Source organism: Schistocerca cancellata, chromosome 5 (assembly GCF_023864275.1).
Source record: "Schistocerca cancellata isolate TAMUIC-IGC-003103 chromosome 5, iqSchCanc2.1, whole genome shotgun sequence".
Lineage (NCBI taxonomy): Eukaryota > Metazoa > Arthropoda > Insecta > Orthoptera > Acrididae > Schistocerca > Schistocerca cancellata.
In genome coordinates, this window is record NC_064630.1 from 608,436,838 (window position 1) to 608,444,681 (window position 7,844).

General features: G+C 43.5%; 1 non-coding gene across 1 annotated transcript; it reads left to right on the forward strand.

Moving 5' to 3' along the window:
* Positions 1 to 1,297: 1,297 nt before the first annotated feature.
* Trnat-ugu (transfer RNA threonine (anticodon UGU)) lies at positions 1,298 to 1,371 on the forward strand. Its single transcript has one exon. It is a non-coding gene; the product is annotated as a tRNA-Thr (tRNA).
* Positions 1,372 to 7,844: the final 6,473 nt, after the last annotated feature.

Genomic DNA, 7,844 nt, shown 5'->3' on the forward strand with positions numbered 1-7,844 from the left:
ACGGTCTCAGTTATTAACTTGAGCTTCCGCATTGAGTAAAGGAAAAGGCAGCTGAGATTGACATCAACGCAGTCAAATACGGCTGTGCGTAGTGGTGCTCGTGCTCTGTGAAACCACTCTGGTCACAACTATTTCACAACAACCGCCGAATGCAAAAGGCGAGAGCAATCTGTGTGAAACACGTAGGTTTGTTGCAGGATTACAGGTGCGCCACAGGAAACACAGGGGGCGGCGAAGAGGGACGCGGCCAGCCCACAGAGGATCGCGCACGCTCGTTCCGGGGGTGCGCAGGGGCGCGGCGTTAATGATGCCTCGGTGCCGGCAAATAAACGCTGGTTAATTACGTCACCGAAATTGGATGTCGAATATGGGTGATTGGAAATTGGCGGCGCTCGCGCCACCGGCGGAGCGGAAGCCGCGCGGCCCGCGCGCCTGGGCGCGCCGCTAATTGGCCGGAAGTAACCCGCGGCGCCCGGCAGGCCGTCACGTGGCGCGGTGCGCTGTGCTGCGGGCGAGTCTGCATTAAGGCTGCGGCTGCAGAAAGGCGTCTGGCCGACAGCGGACCACAGGCCGAGCCGCGGTTCCCGTACAACTGCACTCGCCGTCCGGAGACAAGCTACACTCAAGCGCCAAAGAAACTGCTATAGGCATGCGTATTCAAATACAGAGATATGTAAACATGCAGAATACGGCGCTGTGGTCGGCAACACCTATATAAGACAGCAAGTGTCTGGCGCAGCAAGACAACAAGTATTTACTAAGATGGTATCTGTTCTTTCGGACATGTCTGGCGCAGCAAGACAACAAGTATTTACTAAGATGGTATCTGTTCTTTCGGACATGTCCGAAAGAACAGATACCATCGGTGACCAAGCAGCTCGTTAGAATGAAATTACAATGAAATGAACACCCTTAGCTGCTTACAGGCGTTGACATACGTCAACGGGAACAGATGAAAATGTGTGCCCCAACCGGGACTCTAACCCGGGATCTCCTGCTTCCATGGCAGACGCTCTACCCATCTGAGCCACCGACGACACAGAGGATAGCGCGACTGCAGGGATTTGTCCAGCACGTATTAGTAAATATATAGTTAAGGCTCACCGGCCACTTGACCATCTTCTTCTTCTGTGCGAATGCACAAACAGTGCTCGAACTCTTACGGGAATCGGCAACGCGCCGCGAGTAATGAGTACAATGGGCGGGGGCACTCGTAGTGCGGGGCAATACGTTGAGAATGTGGGTTTCGCGGGAGGCGTGCCAGAGATAAATCCCTGCAGTCGCACTATCTTCTGTGTCCTCGGTGGCTCAGATGGATAGAGCGTCTGCCATGTAAGCAGGAGATCCCGGGTTCGAGTCCCGGTCGGGGCACACATTTTCATCTGTCCCTGTTGAAGTATGTCAACGCCTGTAAGCAGCTAAGGGTGTTCATTTCATTGTAATTTCAAGACAACAATTGTCTGGCGCAGTTGTTAGATCGGTTACTGCTGCTATAATGGTAGGTTATCAAGATTTAAGTGAGTTTCAACATAGTGTCACAGTCGGCGACGAGCGATGGGACACAGCACCTCCGAGATAGCGATGAGGTGGGGATTTTCCCGTACGACCATTTTACGAGTGTACTATGAACACCAGGAATCCGGTAAAACACAATTCTCTGACATCGCTGCGGCCGGAGAAAGCCCCTGACCAATGACGACTGAAGAGAATTGTTCAACGTGACAGAAGAGCAACACTTCTGCAAATTGCAGCATATTTCAATGCTAGTCCATCAACAAGTGTCAGCGTGCGAACCATTCAACAAAACGTCATCGATATGAGCTTTTGAAGCCAAAGGCCCACTCGTGTACCCTTAATGACTGCACGACACAAAGCTTTACGCCTTGCCTGTGCCCGTCGACACCATCACTGGACTGGACACATGTTGCCTAGTCGGACGAGTCTCGTTTCAAATTGTATCGAGCGGATGGACGTGTACGGGTATGAAGACAACCCCATGAATCCATGGAACCTGCATGTCAGTAGGAGCTGTTCAAGCTACTGGAGTCTCGGTAATGGTGTGGGGCGTATGCAGCTGGACTGATATGGGACCCCTGATACGCCTAGATACGACTCTGACAGCTGACATGTACGTAAGCATCCTGTCTGATCACCTGCATCCATTCATATCCATTGTACATTCCGATGGACTTGGGCAATTCCAGCGGGATAATGCGACACCCCACACGGCCAGAATTGCTGCAGAGCAGAAACACTCTTTTGAGTTTAAAGATTTCCGCTGGCCACCAAACTCACCAGACATGAACATTATTGAATATTTCTGGGATGCCTTGCAACGTTCTGTTCAGAAGAAGTCGCACCTCCTCGTACTCCTACGGATATATGGACAGCCCTGCAGGAATCGAAGTATGAATTCCCTTCAGCACTACTTCAGACATTAGTCGAATCCATACCACGTCGTGTTGCGGCGCTTCTACGTGCTCGCGGAGGCCTTACATGATATGAGGCAGGTGTACCAGTTTCCTCGGCTCTTCATTTTAGTACCGCACTTTGGTACGGCTTGTCTTGGATACGCACCGATAACCTGATGAGGTTGAAGCACAGATCATTTACAACAAACAACTGTGGCTGGCCCATCGTTGGAGTAGTAAAACTACCTTTGGCTACCGTAGACTGTCACAAGTAAGCGTAAGACTACGGTATTTTTCCTAGTAGTAGGGCGTACCCACATTAACTGTACCTTAGATGCATTGCAGACCTGGTGAGCCTTACCTCATATCGATCGTTTTGTTGACGTATGGGATCATGCTTTCGTAGCTTTCCCTAGGAACCAGAAGTGGCGAACTATCTAGAAACCTGAGGTGTACACAGTTCGCTTTCCCCATGTTTTCCTGTTTGCCAGACAGTCAAGCATCCGCACGTTATCAGCAGAACGGGTGGGATGCTTTACCCCCATCCAAGTAACCTACGGGACTCTTGCTTGCCTGCTCTTCCTTCCAGCGGTGGTACACTACGTAGCAGTTTACTGTGTACGCTTTCACTGTAGTGTTATAAGTAGAGTTCAGAAGCTGATGAAAAAGCCCGAGTAGCACAGGATGAGAATCAATGTAGCGTATGCTCAGTTTGGATCATTGTAGGCCGGAAAATGACGCATTTTATTCGCCTTTTGTTTCCTTTCTCGCATATTTCGGGCTTACTTATTTATTTCGATATGAATGGCTTTCCTTGCACCTTCACCCTCTATTCTTAATTCCAACCATAGTCAGGTCACCTCTGATACATGGTTTCAGTTTTATTGAGAACCATGTCTGGGAGTCGAGACCCTTTGCATCTGAGAACTGAAAATATGTCTATTACACTGAAACGCTAACGAAAGTAACGTTTTGGAAGTCAAGTTGGTGTGACGTTAGTGTGCTTCAACAAGATATGAAGGGCTTATTTCAGTAGTGGTACAAGTCCATTTTTGTTCATTCTGAGATACAGAGTCCTAAAGTTAAATGAGCGCTAAAAATCTGTAATTGAGATACCAGAATTATTTCTGTATCCCAACTGCAGATTTTTCAGCGTTCATTTAACTTTAGGACTCTGTATCTCAGAATGAACAAAAATGGACTTGTACCACTAGTGAAATAAGCCCTTCATATGACCTCAGCTACACTAATTTTATTTACTTTTTCCGGGATATGTATTGCGAGTTCGTTGAATTCATTCTGACTGACCATAATATTCATTCTAAATTCCCAAATGTATTTTATGAAACACGAAGTTCATTTTTCATATAACCTACAAAGTACAAGTCTGGAAGAAAAGACCTTTTTTTTTCATACTAGGCTTCTCTGCACTACGTTGCATATCACCAGAATGTGGTTTTTAATATACACTGAGCCTCATTTTTCCCATTTCAATCAATGTTTGCCCTAAATTTGAAAATCCTTTATTCTGCTAAATGACCTCATGTCATTACCACACATTTCCACACACTTATCAGCCACTCAGCCTCTGTCCTTTTTCAGAGTATTGATGGATTGAGGAAACTGATAGTCGGATTTACAGACATTTGCTAACAGACTCGAGGTTCCCGATTGAGCGTTTCGAAACATTTTACACAATTTGCTTCGCGAGACAAGTGTCGATTAATGTGAAGCTGCCTCATTAACGTACGACAACTTTTGCCCTGTTGGATTTGTGCTCTGTTTTGTGGCTGCTCTATATATTCCCCAATTATTAATTTCTCCTCAGTCTCCTTTAAGTTTTGGTTGTTCATTTTACTGCTCCTACCATTATGATACTGAACTGAAGCGAAACGGCCGATACCAACGTATACCTGGTTACTCACATTGGACTGACAGCGCAACTTTTGTCAAGTGCAGTAGGCTGAACGGGTCCCGTAAGGCTTTCCAGGGTAACAGAAACCCAAGTGTGCCTACTTTAACCACTGTGCTTCAGTACACATGCACTCTTTTGTCTCCGTGCGACAGGTTGAGCTGCAGCGTAGATAGAGGCAGCCACACTGAAAGGAGAATTTATACAGATCTGCTAGAAACTGAGTGAGGATACATAAAGGGACAAGTAAGGTACGGAACATTTTTGTTCTACTTGGTTATCTATCTGCCTGCTACTAACAAATAAAAAGCATTTACAGCAAAATTGAAAAAGATAATGTTTAATTCAGTTTTTATTCGAAAGCTATTCATTTATAACTTGAAACAGAGAGTTGTTGTAGTAAAAATAAGAAAAGAGAATGCATATTTGTCAAATAGTAATAAAAAACGCAGTTTCCTCAAAGAAATTTAAAAAGCTAAAACTAAAATGTATCAAACAACACTTCAATACTTATTCGAGCTTATATAAAACATGTATCTGTCAGTCATATAAAACTATCGCATTTATCAATAGTATCAGGAAACTCTTTCCTTTGATCACGATGAGGAACGTTCTGTTGAGTACGAAGTAACAAGAATAATTATATAGATTTTTTAATGTTTATGTACATAAACTGTACTTGTATCACAAGTAATTGCTTTGGTTACATAAAACCGCAAGTTAAACGATCAACTAAGTTTTATTACTTTCAAGGCGCAGATTGTAATCTGTAAGTGTATAAAATACACAATGCACTAACACCCAACGATGCGGAGCTCTAATTATGCACAAAACAAACTACCAAAACAAAACAAAGAAATAAAAAAACCATTTAACAAAGAGAAGTCGTTGGTTCCCAGTCCCTCTCTTACGCTTCTATTTATCTTCTTTTCCCTATCAATCCTACCAATGCCTCCGGTCACCTTACTATTTATTACGTCATTTAAGTACTACACCAAAACTACCATATCGTAGTTTTGGTAGGACGCAACTCTAACCATAGGTATGTGTTGTACAGGGTGATTATAATTAATATTACAGTCTCAAAACACAGCAAAAAAAGACGCTACTCAGAAAGACGCCAAATTTCAGTGGAATATTATCGAGGAGGTGGAATAAAAAAAATTAAGGAAACTTTCACCATATAAGCACCATAACGTAAATGGGTTTGGCTGCAAATCACAGGTGCTTCGCGTTACGATGGATGCGAAGTCAGCCGTACATTAAACCATCGTACTGTTCTGTGCGCATGTGGGCATAATTTCAGCATTCAACAGATGTGGCATTGTTAGTTACGTAATCCCCTCCAACACGACAAGATTATGCCACATCGGATTGAAAAATCAGTTTTTAATTGTATTGAGTCAAAGCCTCAATCGTTCCTCATTCAACAACAACGGGTTCCTCACAAAACCGCTTCGTTGCCCGTCGGTCTCTCTGTCTGTTCGACTATTAAGAACGCTTTTCTTAGGAACGGGTGGATGTATGAAGTTGATATTTCTCACAAATGGCTCTGAACACTATGGGACTCAACTTCTGAGGTCATTAGTCCCCTAGAACTAGTTAAACCTAACTAACCGAAGGACATCACACACATCCATTCCCGAGGGAGGATTCGAATCTGCGACCGTAGCGGTCTCGCGGTTCCAGACTGCAGCTCCGAGTACCGCACAGCCACTTCGGCCGACGATATTTCTCACATGCAAAGGTCTACAGTTCCTTAATGGTGTAAAAAATTTAAGCTTATAAGTCGATGGAGTCAAAAGACACGGCTATTTATGCCATATTTTGACACTCGCAAACTCATTCATCAAATTCACGATTTCGTAAAATCATGAATTTTGGCGCTAAGCAAGGGTTCACAGTACAAATAGAGGGAAAAACCTGATATTTGTTAATTTATCATTGTATCCCACGAACCTTTTTATCAATCTGTCTACCTGTCCAACTGTTAAGATTATTTTTCTCAGAACTGGGTAGGCGTATGAGATTCAGATTTATGTCACAAACTAAAGCCTACAGTCCCTTGGTGGGGTAAAACATTTAAGCGTGTAAGTGCATGCAATAAAATGATATATTTTGACGCTCTCGTACTAACTCATTAAAACCTGTAGGGTACGTTCTTTGGACCTAGAGTCATGAACCTTTGCAAGCTCCAAGGATTCACAGTGAGCATAAGGGAAAGAAATCGAAAATTGTTAAATTGTAGTTATATGACACAAAATATCTCTTTTTGCCTTTAAATATTAGATCCGATAAAATCATAATATAAAGTAGTATTGATTGCAAACATAAAATCAAGTCGTACTAACGTTTTACTAAGTAAATAAAATATTTTATTATATCTTCTCTCTCTGCATGTATAAACTCCAGTCTTATGCTAACTTCCTTTTGTGTGTCCGAGCTAGTCACAAGAACTACTGTGGAGATTTTGATACGGTCTTGAAGTCGCTGCGACCGATATCTTGCTAGTATCGAGATCGGTAACAGGCAAAAATAGTGGAGATTCTCGATTCCCGGGATGGATGAACTATCTGTATGCACAATTAAGTTTGTACGGATCCCTCAGTGCTCGATTTGTACTCGCACCTGGCCGATTTTTAACAGTCCTCGGTCCAAAAACCGCATGAAAAGCAACAAATAAGAACGTTTGTAACTGCCCTGAGGTTAGCGCAAGTCATATTCAGTCTGTCACAAGATAAAATCGAGAAACAAGAAATGAGTTTGTGTCAAAGTCACTTTCGGAATGCGTTGTGCAATTCGTGCCTTCATTTCAACTACGTTTGTAATATGAGCACTGAACGCAATATTTCAAACAAACCCACGGCCAGAAGTCACACGGATTAACATCAGGTGTTCTGGACGGTCACGCTGTAGGAAAATGACGTTTGATATTCTAGCCACAGGCCGCTATGGCCGAGCGGTTCTAGGCGCTTCAGTCCGGAACCGCGCTGCTACTACGGTCGCAGGTTCGAAACCTGCCTCTGGCATGGATGTGTGTGATGTCCTTAGGTTAGCTATGTTTAAGTAGTTCTAAGTCTAGGGACTGATGACCTCAGGTGCTAAGTCCCATAGTGCTTAGAGCCATTTGATATTGTAGCATTTTCAAAATGCCTCTGCAGCACCTGCTTTACTGCCTGTATGATATCCGAAGGAGAGCCATCTTCCATATAAACACATACATCCACGCTGTTGAAGGGCAGGAATGACGTTGGTGCGTGGAAGATTTCCACAGCATTTGCCGGTGATAGTAGAGGTAGTAGGACACGCAGGACATAAAAAGATACACCTTTGGTTCTTATAATATTTTCTGACGTTGGTAACGCACATTTACTCACGGTGAGTTTATTGGTTTATTTATCTTCTTTTATTATGAAAGACTACCCAGCACTAATTGATTATTCCAAACGTATCAAAATTCAACAAGTATTTGATGTAAAGTGGTGTACTTAAATGTCATCTGTGTTCAAAAATCCATATGA